At 44.0% G+C, this 18832-nt stretch overlaps 1 protein-coding gene across 1 annotated transcript in view; it reads left to right on the plus strand.

Annotated features, from left to right (window-relative positions):
• Positions 1-622: 622 nt before the first annotated feature.
• SEMA4B (semaphorin 4B) overlaps positions 623-18832 on the plus strand; it is a 444317-nt gene continuing 426107 nt past the window's right edge. The window contains exon 1 of the mRNA XM_089687631.1: positions 623-839. The gene's annotated coding sequence lies outside the window, so the exon portion shown is untranslated. The remainder of the gene's footprint in view (positions 840-18832) is intronic.

Consider the following 18832-nt stretch of genomic DNA (forward strand, 5'->3'; position numbering starts at 1 on the left):
TTTTAACAGAGTAGCTGCTTTCAACACAGTAGCTGCTTTTAACACAGTAGCTGCTCTTTACACATTGGAAATATGTGTTTTCTGATGGTCTTAGGGGACCCCTGTGAAAGGGTCATTCGACCCCCAAAGGGGTCGCGACCCACAGGTTGAGAACCACTGCACTAGGTGAACATAAAGGAAAGACATCCTAACAAAAAAAAAATAATGCAGCCATCATATTTAAGTAGTATTGCATCAAATTGGTAAAACACTGTATAATAAATGGTTTTTGGGGGGGTTTAGTACCGCTTTAATAAACAATGTTTCAAGGGACATGATATCAGGTTGCCAAACTCTATTGGAGATAATATTTTTTTTTTTTGCAATAAAATAAATAGAATATATCCTAAAGGATATACATTGTGTGATGCAGTGGCACTTTGCAAGGTATAGTTTGCTCACACATACTATGTACGTTACATTGCATGCAGCATCCTTCCCATCAGAACAGCAAGGAAATGGTCTTCCATGCTTCTGAATCCCAAAGGAGCATCAAGAAAAGCATGTTACATCGACTCACCGAGAGACAGTCCCCTGTCCCCTCCTCTCTGCCTCTCCACCTCCCTCCTTTCACCATTAGACTGGTAGTTTAACATAAGCCTTCCTTAGTGTAAGGTCTTTCACCAGCAGCCCAGCCCATTTTCTCTTGTCTCGTTCCTTCAATCATCTCTTCTCCCACCTGCTAGAAAAAGGCTTCATGTGAAGAACCACGTTGGCCGGTCACCCCATCACTCCTCTGCATCCTGACTACTTATCAGGGATAACGGAATCAGCCTATTGCACGAAGCAGCATGTGACTGGTAAGATGCATTCCTGTTCCTTTAAATGGTCCTTCACGTCTAACCGCCTTTGTGCAAAAGATTGCTAGCTCCGCCGTACACTGAATATATACTCAATGGGTGTTAATGGGGCAAAGGCTTTGCTCATTTGCACAAGGTTGGCTCCTCTATGAGATGCACAGCAGATTGTAGTAAGTCTGTGGACACATGACAACCACAATACATGCCAAGATGATCAGCTGTGCCTATAACCACATGATTGTTGTAAATTCTTCTAACTGCATCTGGATAATATAGGATTACAGGCTGTTGCTGTTATGAGGTTTTATAGCTAATGGTTAAAAATAATGAAAAATCATATTGCATTTCAACTTTTCAATTTAAAGTAAGTGACTGCATCGTAGATACGCCTCATTTAATATATAAAGAATATGGATTTCCTACGCTTTAAAAGATTACAAAGCAGAAAGGGATATCCGTCTGATCCTGGGTTGGGCATCCTTTGGTACACCAGGTGTTACCGAACTGTATCTCCCATAATGCACAGCCGGTAGCATCCCAGAGGTTTCCCATAGAGGTAATTAAGTGGCTCAGCATACCTGTACTTCATTGCTGCAATGTCTTTTATACTATAATGTCAAATATATAGATGTTATAATTAAATATGATTAAAAGATTTTTTTTCATCTTTGAACGTGCTTGAAAGCATTATTTAATGCGCAATGAGGTGCACTGCAACCAATTAGAGTGGACATGCTAATGAAAGCTGTTTTCTCAGTGGTGTCATTAGTGAAGATTTTTGCATGAGTGAAGTTATTAGATGCCAATGTACAACAGTTGTATGCATTACAATCTGTGTCAAGCAACAATTATTGAATGTATAAACCTCCACTGGAGCCAATGGTCTCCTGACACAGCAAAGTTCTCTGCTGACAGGGCATAGATCAGCCAGCACCAATCAACGAGCCATGTTGGGTCTTTGCTCCTTGGTGTCTACTGGATGTGCAAGTCAGGTAATAATGGGATTTTCAAAAAATCTGATCAGTTGTAACCAAGTCTCTTGAGTAACCCTTGCACACTGAAGCTTTATATATTTTAATTATAAGACCTCCAAGAATGAAATTTTAAAAATGGGTTATTCAAAGAATTTGATCCGTTGTAATCAAGCCCCTTGAGCAACCCTTGTGCACTGAACCTTTACCTATGTTAACAATCAGACCCCCAAGAATATTTACTTATCTCCTTATTATTATTGTAATCCTTGTCATCTACCTGTCTCTTTGAATTTCTTGAAATTCCCATTCCCAGTAGCTCTTTATAAATCTGTGTAGCTCAACCCAAGAGAATCCAATGTGAGTGCTGAGCCATCAGATCAGGCAAAGCAGGATTTCCTAATGGAGATAACGGGATCTCCTTTTGGTGTGAAAACGGCGTGAAAAGCTGAATGAATTTAATGAATGCTTTTAATATCTTGACTTCAATGTAATACAGCAGATCCATTGCTGGGGATAGTGGAATAATACTGTAGAGGATTACAGAAAATAATACTGTGGAAATCACATTATCGTGTCCACTGGTATTATATGCTACGGTGGTCAAGGAAAGGGGATTCCTGTTTTTTCAGCTGCAGTTTTAAAAGGCTGCGATGCCACAGCGGCTCCTGCACTGTTCTCAGTGTCAGCTTTGGTAACCATGGAGAAAGCTGGAACAAAAACCAGAAGAGATGAGGGTGGGGTATAGGATTCCAGAAGTCCTTTAAAAGCATATGCTGCTATTTCTACAAGCATCATGCTGACATGACTTCTCGCATTCACCCCAACAGTGACCCTGTAACTGATCTCTTGCTGTGAGCTTAGGGACTCCTTTTTATTGTCAGCTATTTTTTTCTTTATAATAAGACATTTTATGCTACGGAGTGCAGCGAGTGAAAAATATGAATAACATGCAAAGGTTTTGCAATATTAATAACAACAGATTGTTCTATGTCTATGTATTTGATTTACACACCTGAATGACACCATTTGTGGCACTTTTACAGATGGGAGTGCCAAAGCTTTTGAGTTGAACCTAGTTTTATTGATGAACTTTCACTTTTTTATTGTTTAATTTATTTAATAAAGGTTTTCAAAAAGTACAAATGTTGCATAGATAAACCTTCATACAGAATTTACATGGATCGTACATTCCTAAGGATATCAGATAGTATAAATAAAATATGGACATTGACAGGACTGTCATATAGTGCTATCAGGAAATGAAGGTACAAAATGTAGAACAGTTAAGCTGGACATAGACTGATCCTAATTTAGCCGGTTCAGCAGGGACCGGACGAATTTCAACCAGTGCGAGGGCAACCCTGCTCAACAGAAGTCAATTGTTTGATTAACTTCTGTTGAAACCTTGTAGCCTCATCATACTTGGACTTTTATTATTATTATTATTATTATTATTATTATTATTATACAGTATTTATGAAGCACCAATAGTTTGCTCAGCGCTGTACATTACAATGGGGGACAGAACAATAACAATACAATACAATGCAAAACATGAGGGGATCGAGGGCCCTGCTCTTTCGAGCTTACAATCTAGAAGACTTTTAGGAGAAGACCACAATAAAATATATCAAATTGGAGGGATACCCAACCCTTGATGATTTTTATTTGTACAAAAGCTAAAATTAAACTCATAAAGATCTAAACACATGTAAAATGGAACTGCATAGTCAACTTCCTCTCTTTCGGTAAATATTGATCACCTATATTACAGATGAGCAATTAACAATATGGGGTAATCTATCCTCACAGCATCTATTTCAACTTTCATAGTTATATAATATTTTTCTTTCTCAATATCCTTCCTCAACAAGTTTCATAGGGATCGGTACCTGCTTCCTCAGGAGAATACGCAGTAAGAAGGTCAGTCGCTATGCAGTATGCCTTAATATTGTAAAAGAAAAAAAAAAGCCAAGACTTTTGGAAAAATAAACATCTTAAATGACATATTGATAAAATAGATGCAAAGGGCACTAAATAAATACAGAAAAATTAGTTTGCACTGGACATGGTCTCATAGGGTGATATCATGTCTCACTGGGCAGGCATCTGGACACCAGGATGGCTAGAAGCATGTATCCCTCATGTGAGGACGCAGAGAGCATACAGGAGTCCTGCGAAAAACTTCAGTTGAAGGAGAATGTTGGAAAACGTTTGTGTTCTGGCAGCAGCCAGAGCTTTTGTCAGAATACAATGTTCTATGAGAGAATTCCTCCATCCATCTTGTCTGTGTGGATGTTTTGGAGGTTTTTTGTTCACCCCTCTGGCTGAATGAAAAAAAACTAACTGTATATTGCCAGTTTTTGAGATCCAGATATGGTGAGGTGAGGAGAAAAGAGTAAGGTTGAAGTAGGGAAGAAGGGTTTGGCCAGGGGAATCCTCAGCAGCTATGTGCCACAGTAATGATAAGTAATGTACCTCATAGATCGAGAAGGCAATGGTCAAACTTGGTTGATAAAAATGTGTGACCCAGAGTTCCCAGACTTTGTGAAAATGGGGCATCATATATCGTAATTTTACCATCTATTTATCGTTGATTAATGTCCAATGTAGCCTAGATTTTCTGTCAAGTGCAGAGTATTGGTGAACCATGGCTTTGATATTACTTGTTTTTTGGCTGTGAAAACATAAGTGAGAACTAATGTTTGGGGATGTTTGAGGGTTTCACATTTAGTAGCACTTTTATAAGGGTTCATAGTGAGTGATTGCTGATAAAGAATATGTACAATTCTATAAACTTGCAGACATAAGCTTTGGACGTGTCCAGTAGGTACTGTATGGAGGAACATGCCTACCTTGGAAAAAATTTAGAAACGTGTGGTGGGATTATCAGGGATCACCATTGAAACAACACTTTATAGTTAGTTTCCATTGCAGCAGCATTGTGTGATGAAGATTTACTGTATCCCAAATGTGGGCTCAATCTTCTGGTTCCAGTGCTGTTCCTAAGTCAAATTACCATTTCACATGTAATTAAGTGGTGTTAAAGTACATTTAGATGTAAATGTGCTATTGGGAATTGAAATCAGCCATGAAAAATGTGGATCATTTTTGCATTTGGATTCAATTGATGTGAGTGTTAGTCTCCCACATGACAAGCCAATTTTTTAAATGTAAAAGTTGTACTCAAGCCTGTCTATGTCAGTAATATTGTATAGAACTGGAGCAGATAAAGTGATGTTCGGGTTATTTTCTGATCTGCATCATAAAACTCAATTGAATTTCATTGGGTCGTCTGGGAAACACCTCTTCAGTTTCAATGCATTTTTCAATGAACATTTTTCAAGGACAATACACAGACATGCAATGTCACTGCAAACATATGGAAGTACACACTGTTGCATAGTAAACATACGTGAAATCCATGTGAAAGTACATTGAGTTATCATGCACTTGTGAGTGTGCAAGTCCCCTAGTAATGCATTGATGAAAAGTACAGTGAGGAAAATACATATTGCAACCCAAACCATATTTGGGGTCTGCAAACAGCTGACTTGTTGCACCTGTGAAATAGAACTGGGGAAAATCTAATCAGGTGACTACTCTGCGGCCCTGTTTCTGGGCAAATAGAAATTATATTGTAGATAAATAAAATCCTGGAGAAAGAGAAAAGAGCAGAGTGAGGCAAATGAAAAGGAAGACAGACTATGGGACATGCTAGTAGGAGGAAGCAGGGAAGTATGGGGGAGAGGAAGTTGGTGCCAATCATTCTTGGACATCGCTACACAAGATAATGGATTGACCCTCAGTATAAGTTAGGATTAAATTGTCCATAAGGAGTCATTCAAATTTCTTGAGTAATAATGACAGATCCACAGGTTTTAAATTTATCAAAATTGTTTGACTTTTTCATGGAAAATGGCTGCCAAATTTTCTTTAAACATTAATATAATAATAATAAAAAACAGATACTATAACATTTTTTGATTGCCTATCGGGATACCAGACCCCCAAGATCTGGCCAAGGTCTGCTTGACAGCTGTAAAAATGAAGATTAGGAGCCTAAATTAGTCAAAGGTACAGTCTAGTGATTTTAAGATTCAGTAGAGCTTCATAGGGATTCTTTGGGATAATGGAACCTTGAACAGTATATAATTATTGGTAGACCCTAGTCCAAAAGCATTTGATTCCAGGGCAGTTCCAACATATGTGTAAACTATTTTCCCATGAGACTTTTTGTAGGTATATCCACGCAAAAAAGTATGTAAAATCTCCTTTTATTAAAGATTTCTAAATAAAACCTTATGATAAATAAAGAACAGTGCAATATTAAAAATCACATAGATGTGAGGCACTGATTTACTGGCATCCATCCTATACAAATATAGTCAATTACCATGTATAATCAAAATTGTGGACTCTAACAATAATCCAATATACTTGAAAAATATACAGATGGACAAATTACATCAAAATCTTGCTGCGTTTTATAAACAAAATTCATCAGGAGTCGATGTTACTGACAGGGTGTCTATACAATGAGAGTAAAGAAATAAATTTCCAAAATAAATTGCAAACATACACACAACTAAATGGACAACATTTTCATAGTCATGCTATAAAAAAAAATTACAAATCAGTTTAAAAAGTTTGAGTAAAAACATTGTATGTGTTGGGCTGTGGAAGGAGAAGAGAAAGTCCAAAAACGCAGCAGGAAAATAGGGCCACACAAGTGGGTATAGCTCAGTTGTGGCTTAATATTACCTTCTAACTTTACCTTCTATTACCTTCTAACTCTGCATCCAATATGAATTATAGCTTAGACTGAAAAAAAGTTCATAAGTGTAGTAACCCATGTGTCAAGTGTGCCCATGAACGCGCCTGAGTGTGACATCAAATAAGAAAACATGGTACAACCCTCAAAAACAACAGTTTGATAGACCCCAAACTAATCTGGACTGGGAAACAACTCCATACTGCAATTTGTAAATGTATAGACTGCCCAATAGAGATGACACTCAGTGTTAAAACCAGTCAGGGTAAGAAAAATAGAGGTGATAATAATCACAGTAAACCAGACTTGAAATGTTAAGAACTTTAGAACTTTAAAGTAAGTCTCTGCTCAGTAATTTTTTTAGCTCATTCATTAACTCTCCCTCCAGAAGGGCATGCTACTTGTTTTACTTGCCTTTTATGGCATTTCTTTGCCTCTGTGACATCATCACGGGGGCTCCCTGGGGCTTCAGTCCACTGGAGGTGGAAGAAGGGTTCAACGTCACTCCCTCCAGACAAAGGGTACCAGCAGGATCACATTCACAATGCAGAGGGCAGGGGTGAATGGGAGTAAAGAGGACAGCTATCAGCCGTGACAATATTTCTACAGATTACCAATATGTTGCTCCCCTGAGTATACATAAAATAATTAAAAGTGAAGTACCCAGCATCTATTTTGTCCATGACCTGGTCTCAGCTCACAAACTGATATTAAAGTGTCATGTTTTATGGAGCACAGTTGTGTGTACTAATGATTGTATGAGAGAGACAATATACAATCTGGACAGAAATTTGTATTTTCATTCACATCCTGTTGCAGGAGTGGGAAGTGAAGGGAAATCTCTCCAAATGGATTCAAAATAAAACCACAGGGATTCCCAGCCCACTCTATCCAAAACACAAAGATGGAGTGGGGCTTTAGGAACAAAATATCTTTGCCACTGATCACTACAGTGCATGTGCATAAAATGTCCATTGGGGTTCATTTACTAAAAGCAAATAGGTGTTTTGCTTTGCAAGAAAGTTTCCACCTACCCTAGTAAATGTGAAAATTCACTTTGCAATGAATACCCAATTACATGCAGGGAAAAGTAAAAGGTATTTTACTTGCATATGACTGGATGATGGAAGTCAGTAGAGCTTCATTCATTAAACTAAGTAAAAATTCCTTTGCAACTTAAAAATTCACTTGCAGGTAGCAGCCTATTTCTCCTTAGTCAATCATTCCCAATGTTTCGTCTTGGGAGTGAAAACTGAATAATCCAATTCCATGCATTTGTATACAGCACATCATATGCTCATGGTTCTCCTTTAGTTTCATGTTCAGACTTTTTTTTCTATCAGTAGTTATAATTTTCCATAGCCATCTAGCATTGCCTTCACTATTTTAGTACACAGAGAGAGAACAGTGAGGAAGAGAGGATTGCCCTCTGTGACCAAGCCCTGGTGGGTGGGGCAAAATGTGTCACAGGGTGTGGCCAGAACGGTAGCTGATGCCATTCCTCAACATAGGACTCCTGGGGTTGGTTGAGCACTGTTCATCCCTCCACTTTCATTGGCTGACACTGGAATCGCTAGGACTTGGAGCAGCGCCATAAGGTATACTTTTCAGCAGGATAGGATTATGATACAACAACCATAATAGTTCACATAGCCACTACATCTTACCTGGTGTAATAAATTCTCAGTGGTAGATCAATCTATCTAATGGAATCTATCTAATGGAAATTCCAACCAGGGGTGGACTGACCATTTGAGCACTCGGGCACTGCCCGAGGGCCCTGGGTCAGTAGGGGGCCCCATGAAATGCCCCTGGCACCTTTTTATAGGCTTTTTTTGGTGTGCTTTGAGTGTGGGCAAGGACACAGGGGCCCCATGATCCCCTATTGCCTGGGGGCCCCATGAATTGTCAGTCCGCCCCTGATTCCAAATTTGCTGTTAGACTCTCCCTTCTTATTTCGATTATTAGATTGTTTCCTGGGATTGAGATAATGTGTAAAGCCCATAGATGCTTCCCAGTTTGGGGAAATAGTAAGTAATGGGCAACAATCATCTAATGTCTTTGGGTATCTATATGATGTATGAGAACAGAAGAAAGTGAAAATGATGATAATAATATTTATTTTGTTGTTGTTTCATCATTTAGAAGATACAGACTCTTATAGGCTCCTGGGCTGTGACACGCCAGGCCTGTCTATCAGCTTCCATAGATCACATTCATTGCTCCAGTAATAGAGAAGAGAATGATTAAATTCCAAAGAGGAAGATGTACTGATGGTTTTAGCTTATGATGAGAATTTTATTACACGTAATTATACAGTTGCCTGAAGAGGTGACTTTTTGGTATCCATCTAAAATATAAAGCGGTGTAATGAGCATTTGATGACATTAGTATCGAAGCATCAGAGATTGGGTACAAGAGATGAGAAATCTGAAGGGTGTAAGAACTGGGCAAACTGAATAAAAGTCAGTGGTCAAGAGTGAGGTGAGGCTTTGGGAAAATGAGAAGGGAATGCATGGGGAATGTATTAAAGCAGTACATTTATGGTTTAGAATGACTAAATAAAAAAGGAAGCTATTATACATACTAATGCATAACCCAGACTGTAATGTGAATTGTCATGTTTAGATATCAAATGGCATCTGAAGAGCATAAGTGAGAAAAACTGGGCAAATTGAATGAGAGAAGATGGTCAAGTGTGACTTGAGGTTTTGGGAAAATAAGAAGGGAATAAATAGGGCATGCATTAAAGCAGCACCTTTATGGTATAGGCCTGTGACGAAATGTGGATGTCCGACCCCTGTCCTTCTCACCAACTTGTGACAAAGGACTGGCCAATATCAAAACATGCTGTCACTTACGCAACAATGGCACTTTCAGCTGCACCCTGCACAAAGATTTTACAGCTTGCATGACCACAATCTAGGTGCCAGCAGCCTGAGAGCGATTGTGCATTAAATGCTACCACCACCTTTTTACCAAGAAGGAGGAAACTCATAATCATAACAAATATGATTTTAGAATTACATCTGTAACACTGACTGCCACCACAGACAGGTATGTTCAGAGATTTATACTACAGTATCTCTTCAAGAGATGGGGATTCTTTTAGTCTGCAATAAAAGTCTTAGGGACAGTTTTAAAACTTTTCAACATTTAGTTAAATTAGGTGTTCCTCTTGATGTTAAAATCTGCTTGCAAACTCTTTTTTATTTGACATCAAGGGGGGTGTTGACAGAGGCCAACAGACCAATTATGTGACTGGGGTGTGGCCCTGGGATGTCACTCCTTTATAACCAAGTCCCAGATATAGTTTCCTATAAGTTTTATTAACTCCAAATACCTGCAGTGTATAGCCGTCTACCTGTTATATTGTTGTCCAGAATGAAATTAGCTTAAAAATGGATATAAATATGGCATGCCTCGGATATCAAATTTTCATAGGAGGAGTGCGGGGGCCTAATCCACTCTGGTACCTCCTAGCATAGGGGTGTTTTGTTTCAAAATGCTAATGATGGGGAATACATCTTTGTTCTGGCTGTGCTTTTATTATTTCATGAGTTATGAAATATTCTGAAGTGTTAGAGTGTTGGGTGCTAACCATTCTAGCAGAAATGTGGATCGACCATTCCCTCAGCCGAGCTATTTACGATGGGTATCTGTTAGTTCGATGGATTGCTCAAGCTTGTGAGGGAGACAGTTTTTATTAGGGTTTCCAGACTGAAATTGTGGATTGGGTGATGGAGATGTCTGTGTGTCTGATCAATGGACAGAAGTGGGGAAGCACCAGTCCTCCAAGCACTTACCTGTCCAGCAGCGGCTTCTCCAGATGGTGTCCGGATCTGGTGCCAGGAGCAGTGGGAGGAGTCATCTGCAGTAGCAAAGATTTTCCAGCTCGCAGGACCACAATCTAGGTGTCAGCAGCCTGAGAGTGATTGTCCATTAAATGCCACCATCACCTTTTCACCAAGGAAGAAATTCACAATCATAGCAATAACAAATATGATTTTAGAATTACATCTGTAACACTGACTGTCACCACAGACAGGTATGTTCAGAGATTTATACTACAGTATCACTCTTCAAGAGATGGGGATTCTTTTAGTTTGCATTAAAAGTCTTAGGGACAGTTTTAAAACTTTTCAGCATTTGGTTAAATTAGGTGTTCCTCTTGATGTTAAAATCTGCTTGCAAACTCTTTTTTATCCGACATCAAGGGGGGTGTTGACAGAGGCCAACTGACCAATTATGTGACTGGGGAGTGGCCCTGAGATGTCACTCCTTTATAACCAAGTCCCAGATATAGTTTCCTATAAGTTTTATTAACTCCAAATACTTGCAGTGTACAGCCGTCTACCTGTTATATTGTTGTCCAGAATGAAATTAGCTTCAAAATGGATATAAATATGTCTGGGTGATGGAGAGGTCTTTGTGTCCGATCAATGGACAGGAGTGGGGAAGCATCAGTCCTCCAAGCTCTTATCTGTCCAGCAGCGGCTTCTCCAGATGGTGTCAGGATCTGGTACCAGGAGCGGTGGGAGGATTCATCTGCAGTAGCAAACTGCTTCTTACTCACTGGACCTTTAGAGAGAGGCGATGCAGCAGGGGAAATCGCTGGTCTTTTCTGGGAGACCTTATCTTCTCTCTGAGGTAAAGATGTGAGGTTCTCAGGGCTCTGAGGAGTGGAGGCTCTGTCCTGTGCAGTACAGAAGAAGGGGCATGTTCCATGCCATCTTCCTCTTCTCCGTCCCAATCCACCATCTGGCTTGCTCCTGGAAAGAAATCTGTCAGCTGCCAGATGCGGTTTTTGACATCGCTGGAAACTGCTGAAGAAGTGCTGATAGAGCTTGGGTGGATGAATGCAGAGGTGCTGCTGTGAGATGCTAATCCCCAGTGGAGCTCCTGTATCAGGCGGCCATACACACTCACAGCTGGCTTCACCCCCTGGTCCTTATCTTCTGTCACTTCTTCCGGGGGCCCTTTCTTTCGGGGGTGACCCTCTGAAAATTACCACCCAAGGCAAACACCTTTTTTGCCTCATGATAGATACGTCCCTGGCACTAAGCCCATGGTGTAACACAATGTTAGACATCCGTCTATCAAAATTGATATTAAAAATTCACTAGCTGGTCTTTCAAGGGTTGAACAAAGCATACTAATAATGTCATTTACATTTTACAAGACAGCAGCCTTACATTTTAATTTTATCACACCTTCATAATCGTTCTGATTAATATAACAATTGCCCTCATCTTTATGGGCTGGGTTGGAACGTTTATTGGGTTCTACTGCTTCATGTTTTATCTGGGGCATAAACTAAATTTGTCTTAAGGTTACTAACAGAAGACAGCAATTTGTATCTGTAGACATAAGCCGATTTCTTAAATTCTTGGCATGACTTGTGGATGCTTTATTCTAGGCTAGAGTAGTCAAGCAAAACCACTGCAAAAATATGTTCTCTATATGTTAATAGATTTTTATACAGTACTTGGTGTGAGACTCTATACGAGAGCCTTAGAATAATCCTGTAGACATTAGGAGGGTGAGATGCTTCGATATACTGAAAATTGTTTTCAAATTGGTTGAGTTGGTGAAGTGTGCTTCAGTGCGCTATTGAAAAATGTGTATGTGTGTGTGTGTATGTGTGAAAATTAAGACATGTTTCGCGATTATAGGGGAGGGATGTAACATTCTTTTGCTTCTTTTGCTTCCAGCTGTGTGATGAGACACCTAGCTAACAGGTGGGAAGCCTCACTTTAGTCATTCACTGTGTGCGCTGCTAATAATATGAAGTCATGTCAGAGCTTACTGAGCTTCAAAGAGGGCAAATTGTTGGTGCCCACTTAGTTGGTGGCTCTGTGATTGAAGTTGCCAATTTATTTGCGGTTTTGCGAGGGACAGTATTAAAGGTTATGATGGCATATACAGTTTCTGGGAAATCCAGAATAAGAAAACAACTAAAGTGACTACAGAGCTCAGTCTTCAGGGGGCTCAGTCTTCATGGGACTGAGATTGAGCTCTGCAGTCCCTTTTGCATCAGTTGCTTTCTTATTCCCGGTCACAATCCTGCCCAATGTCCTTTTGTCTCAGTCAGTTGACCATGTATACTGCATTTGTGCATATCAGAAGACGTTTTCCTGGAAACTGTATATGTCGACATACCCTTTGATACGGTACCTCACAAAACAGTAAACAAACTGGCAATTTCAGTCACAGAGGCACCAGCTAAGCGGCACCAACAGTTTGCCCTCTTTGAAGCTCAGTAAGCTCTGACATGACTCCATATTACTAGCAGCGCACACAGTAAATGAATGACGAAAATGAGGATTCCCACCTGTTAGCTAGGTGTCTCATCACACAGCGGAAGCAAAAGAATGTTACATCACTTCCAGTTTCAAAGTGAAACATGCTGCCACTTATACACTGGCATATCATGTAGTATTTTCATTTTTTTATTCATCCCCTGTATATATATATATAGTGTATATATTAGTATTTTCATTTATTGATTGTTTTGCTAAAAGTGATATTAAAGGCTAATTTTAAAATTAAAATAAAAAAGATGTTATACTTACCTGTTCTGTACACAGAGCAGTCCCTTATTTTTTCTTCTGGAAGTCCCCTGCCAGTGCTGTCTGCTTCTCCCTGCTTTGGGTGCCTGCTTAGCAAGTCACATGCTACAGGGGCACTCATGCGAGCACGCTCCCGAGCTGGGCTGTGTGCTTGCTTAGATGCACCTGAAAATGCTGAAAAAAACATGTGCTGAGGCGTGTCAAGCGCTTGGGCATTTATTAATTTCATTGGCCAGAATATTAATTTATTCTGGCCATTGAAATGAAAAAAACACTCAAGAGCTGAACAAACCTGGCGTTAAGGCATATTTAGATGCATTTACCCACATTAGGCGCAGCAGCGTTTTTTTCAGACCAGCCTGTCTGGCACCAACAACCATGCCACTTTTAAAGTCACTATTAGAGATGAGCGAAGAAATGAAAAATTCGATTCGACTGATTCGGCGAATTCGTGGACAATATTCGATTCGAGTCGAATAAATTCGCTGTGAATTTAACTTAAAAAAGGGTGTTTCTAGGCTTCAGAGAGACTTAATATTAGTGCAGAACACTGTACCTTTAATTTAAATGCCCTTGGAGTCTGCTGGGGAAGAGAAATAATACTGTCAGTCAGTATGACATGCAGATGAGTGCCGTCGATCTTAGAATCACCGCACACTTCACTCATTTGGGCAGTCACGGGGCCAAAACCAGAGTGTGGAGCCACAGTGTGGCGGTGGAGGCAGCAGCAATGGGAGGCCATACAGCACCCTATGACAAAAATGGAAACCACCAGCAGTGTGAGGAGACCTGAAAGTGGCACATGGCAGAGTGTGGCGATAGAGACAGCAGCAATGGGAGGCCGTACAGGGACCCATGACACACTCTGGACCTGGCAGCAGCATGAGGAGGCGGTACAGGGGCCCATGACAGATTACGGGCCTGGCAGCAGCATGAGGAGTCGGTACAGGGGCCCATGGCAGATTACGGGCCTGGCAGCAGCAATGGGAGGCCGTACAGGGACCCATGACACACTCTGGACCTGGCAGCAGCATGGGGAGGCGGTACAGGGGCCCATGACAGATTACGGGCCTGGCAGCAGCATGAGGAGTCGGTACGGGGGCCCATGACACACTCTGGACCTGGCAGCAGCATGAGGAGGCGGTACAGGGGCGCATGACAGATTACGAGCCTGGCAGCAGCAACTTGGACAGGAGGACGTTCAGCTTCTGCACCGTCGGGTGCGTGCTCGCAAACTGTTGTCTCTTGGAAACGGATTCCAAGAAAGACTGCTGACGGAATCCGTGAAGAGGAGTAGCAGGAGAAGGAGCATCTGAACGAGCGGAATATGCCAACAAGCGACAACAGTGGCCCATGACAGATTACGGGCCTGGCAGCAGCATGAGGAGTCGGTACGGGGGCCCATGGCAGATTACGGGCCTGGCAGCAGCTATGGGAGGCCCGTAATCTGCCAGCACCCTATGACAAAAAATGGAACCCACCAGCAGTGTGAGGAGACCTGAAAGTGGCACATGGCAGAGTGTGGCGATGGAGACAGCAGCAATGGGAGGCCGTACAGGGACCCATGAGAGACTCTGGACCTGGCAGCAGCATGAGGAGGCGGTATAGGGGCCCATGGCAGATTAGGGGCCTGGCAGCAGCTATGGGAGGCCCGTAATCTGCCAGCACCCTATGACAAAAAATGGAACACACCAGCAGTGTGAGGAGACCTGAAAGTGGCACATGGCAGAGTGTGGCGATGGAGGCAGCAGCAATGGGAGGCCGTACAGGGACCCATGAGAGACTCTGGACTTGGCAGCAGCATGAGGAGGCGGTATAGGGGCCCATGGCAGATTAGGGGCCTGGCAGCAGCTATGGGAGGCCCGTAATCTGCCAGCACCCTATGACAAAAAATGGAACACACCAGCAGTGTGAGGAGACCTGAAAGTGGCACATGTTTGGGGCATGATTCATGGCGGATTTAGTCAGTTGTGTCAGGAACTGGTGGTTTGAAATCCAGACTAATCCACGCCTGATTCATTTTCACAAACGTCAGTCTCTCCACACTTTGGGTGGACAGTCGTGTCCTCCGCGGAGTTGCAATACCTCCTGCCGCACTAAACACGCGCTCCGATGCCACGCTACTGGCCGGGCATGACAGCCTTTCAAGGGCAAATTCAGCTAGTTGGGGCCAAAGGTCAAGTTTCGTTGCCCAGTAGTCAAGGGGATTGTCTACCTCGGTTGGCAGGGTGCTGTCCAAGTAGGCCTAAGCCTGTTGTTTGAGGTCCTGCTCCAGGTCCACCTGATGCTGCTGCTGCTGCTGCGGCTGGTTAGTAGTTTCCTCACTGCGCTGGTGAAGAAAGCTACTCATCATCGACTGCAGACTGAGGCAGCCGCTGCTGGTGGAGCTGCCACTGCTCCTACCACCCCACCCCTCCCCTGCTGCCATGGCAGCGGAACACGAGCGCACAGGGCCCACAGTGTCTGAGGATGGACGTTGGCGCAGACAGGCAGAGACCAGCTGACTACATAGGTGTTTTTTATAGTACGTTATTTTGGCCTCCCTCTCAGCAGGTGTGAAAAAGGCCACCATTTTTGAACGGTAGCGAGGGTCCAACAAGGTGGACAGCCAAAAGTCATCCCTCTGTCTGATGGTTATTATTCGGCTGTCGCTACGCAAGCAACCGAGCATGCTATGGGCCATTTGTGCCAAGGAATGCGAGGGACTCCCTGCCTCCATCTCCACAGCATACTGCCACGGTGCGTCTAGGTCCTCTGTCTCCTCTTCCTCCTCCTCTACCAGATGCTCCTGCTCCTCCACTCCTGTCCGCTGAGTGGAAAAACCACCCATTTCACTCAATAATTCCTGAGCACCAATGTCCTCCTCTACCTCCTCCTCTTCTTCCAGTCCTGCCCCCACAGGGGCCATGTGGCGTTGAGATCTGTGCGCCACGTCTACCGCACCCTGACCAGCCATTGTTAACAGCATTTGTTCCAGGACGTGCAACAGAGGAATGACGTCGTTCATCCCATAGTCCTGCCGACTCACGAATAGCGTGGCCTCCTCAAAGGGCCTGAGCAAGCGCAGGTGTCACGCATGAGCTGCCAATGGCTGACATCTAAGTTACACAGGGAGTACCTTTATCTGCTTTTAACATCAGGAAATCTGTGATGGCCTTTTGCTGTTCGTAAAGGCGGTCTAACATATGTAGGGTTGAATTCCACCTTGTTGCAACGTCACAGCATGAGGAGTCGGTATAGGGGCCCATGGCAGATTAGGGGCCTGGCAGCAGTTATGGGAGGCCCATAATCTGCCAGCACCCTATGACAAAAAATGGAACACACCAGCAGTGTGAGGAGACCTGAAAGTGGCACATGGCAGAGTGTGGCGATGGAGACAGCAGCAATGGGAGGCCGTACAGGGACCCATGAGAGACTCTGGACCTGGCAGCAGCATGAGGAGGCGGTATATAGGGGCCTACGGCAGATTAGGGGCCTGGCAGCAGCTATAGGAGGCCCGTAATCTGCCAGCACCCTATGTCAAAAAATTCAACACACCAGCAGTGTGTGAGGAGACCTGAAAGTGGCACATGGCAGAGTGTGGCGATGGAGACAGCAGCAATGGGAGGCCGTACAGGGACCCATGACAGACTCTGGACTTGGCAGCAGCATGAGGAGGCGGTATATAGGGGCTTATGGCAGATTAGGGGCCTGGCAGCAGCTATAGGAGGCCCGTAATCTGCCAGCACCCTATGTCAAAAAATTCAACACACCAGCAGTGTGAGGAGACCTGAAAGTGGCACATGGCAGAGTGTGGCGATGGAGACAGCAGCAATGGGAGGCCGTACAGGGACCCATGACAGACTCTGAACTTGGCAGCAGCATGAGGAGGCGTTATATAGGGGCCCATGGCAGATTAGGGGCCTGGCAGCAGCTATGTGAGGCCCGTAATCTGCCTGCACCCTATGTCAAAAAATTTAACACACCAGCAGTGTGAAGAGACCTGAAAGTGGCACATGGCAGCAGAGTGTGGCGATGGAGACAGCAGCAATGGGAGGCCGTACAGGGACCATGACAGACTCTGGACTTGGCAGCAGCATGAGGAGGCGGTATATAGGGGCCCATGGCAGATTAGGGGCCTGGCAGCAGCTATGTGAGGCCCGTTATCTTGCAGCACCCTATGTCAAAAAATTTAACACACCAGCAGTGTGAAGAGACCTGAAAGTGGCACATGGCAGCAGAGTGTGGCGATGGAGACAGCAGCAATGGGAGGCCGTACAGGGACCCATGAGAGACTCTGGACCTGGCAGCAGCAGGAGGAGGCGGTATATAGGGGCCCATGGCAGATTAGGGGCCTGGCAGCAGCTATGTGAGGCCCGTAATCTGCCTGCACCCTATGTCAAAAAATTTAACACACCAGCAGTGTGAAGAGACCTGAAAGTGGCACATGGCAGCAGAGTGTGGCGATGGAGACAGCAGCAATGGGAGGCCGTACAGGGACCATGACAGACTCTGGACTTGGCAGCAGCATGAGGAGGCGGTATATAGGGGCCCATGGCAGATTAGGGGCCTGGCAGCAGCTATGTGAGGCCCGTAATCTGCCAGCACCCTATGTCAAAAAATTTAACACACCAGCAGTGTGAAGAGACCTGAAAGTGGCACATGGCAGCAGAGTGTGGCGATGGAGACAGCAGCAATGGGAGGCCGTACAGGGACCCATGAGAGACTCTGGACCTGGCAGCAGCAGGAGGAGGCGGTATATAGGGGCCCATGGCAGATTAGGGGCCTGGCAGCAGCTATGTGAGGCCCGTAATCTGCCAGCACCCTATGTCAAAAAATTTAACACACCAGCAGTGTGAAGAGACCTGAAAGTGGCACATGGCAGCAGAGTGTGGCGATGGAGACAGCAGCAATGGGAGGCCGTACAGGGACCCATGAGAGACTCTGGACCTGGCAGCAGCAGGAGGAGGCGGTATATAGGGGCCCATGGCAGATTAGGGGCCTGGCAGCAGCTATGTGAGGCCCGTAATCTGCCTGCACCCTATGTCAAAAAATTTAACACACCAGCAGTGTGAAGAGACCTGAAAGTGGCACATGGCAGCAGAGTGTGGCGATGGAGACAGCAGCAATGGGAGGCCGTACAGGGACCATGACAGACTCTGGACTTGGCAGCAGCATGAGGAGGCGGTATATAGGGGCCCATGGCAGATTAGGGGCCTGGCAGCAGCTATGTGAGGCCCGTAATCTGCCAGCACCCTATGTCAAAAAATTTAACACACCAGCAGTGTGAAGAGACCTGAAAGTGGCACATGGCAGCAGAGTGTGGCGATGGAGACAGCAGCAATGGGAGGCCGTACAGGGACCCATGAGAGACTCTGGACCTGGCAGCAGCAGGAGGAGGCGGTATATAGGGGCCCATGGCAGATTAGGGGCCTGGCAGCAGCTATGTGAGGCCCGTAATCTGCCTGCACCCTATGTCAAAAAATTTAACACACCAGCAGTGTGAAGAGACCTGAAAGTGGCACATGGCAGCAGAGTGTGGCGATGGAGACAGCAGCAATGGGAGGCCGTACAGGGACCCATGAGAGACTCTGGACCTGGCAGCAGCAGGAGGAGGCGGTATATAGGGGCCCATGGCAGATTAGGGGCCTGGCAGCAGCTATGTGAGGCCCGTAATCTGCCTGCACCCTATGT

The sequence above is a fragment of the Staurois parvus genome, unplaced genomic scaffold (genome assembly GCF_062004578.1).
Source record: "Staurois parvus isolate SC_StPar_1 unplaced genomic scaffold, SC_StPar_1.0 ptg000432l, whole genome shotgun sequence".
In the NCBI taxonomy this organism is placed as follows: Eukaryota; Metazoa; Chordata; class Amphibia; order Anura; family Ranidae; genus Staurois; species Staurois parvus.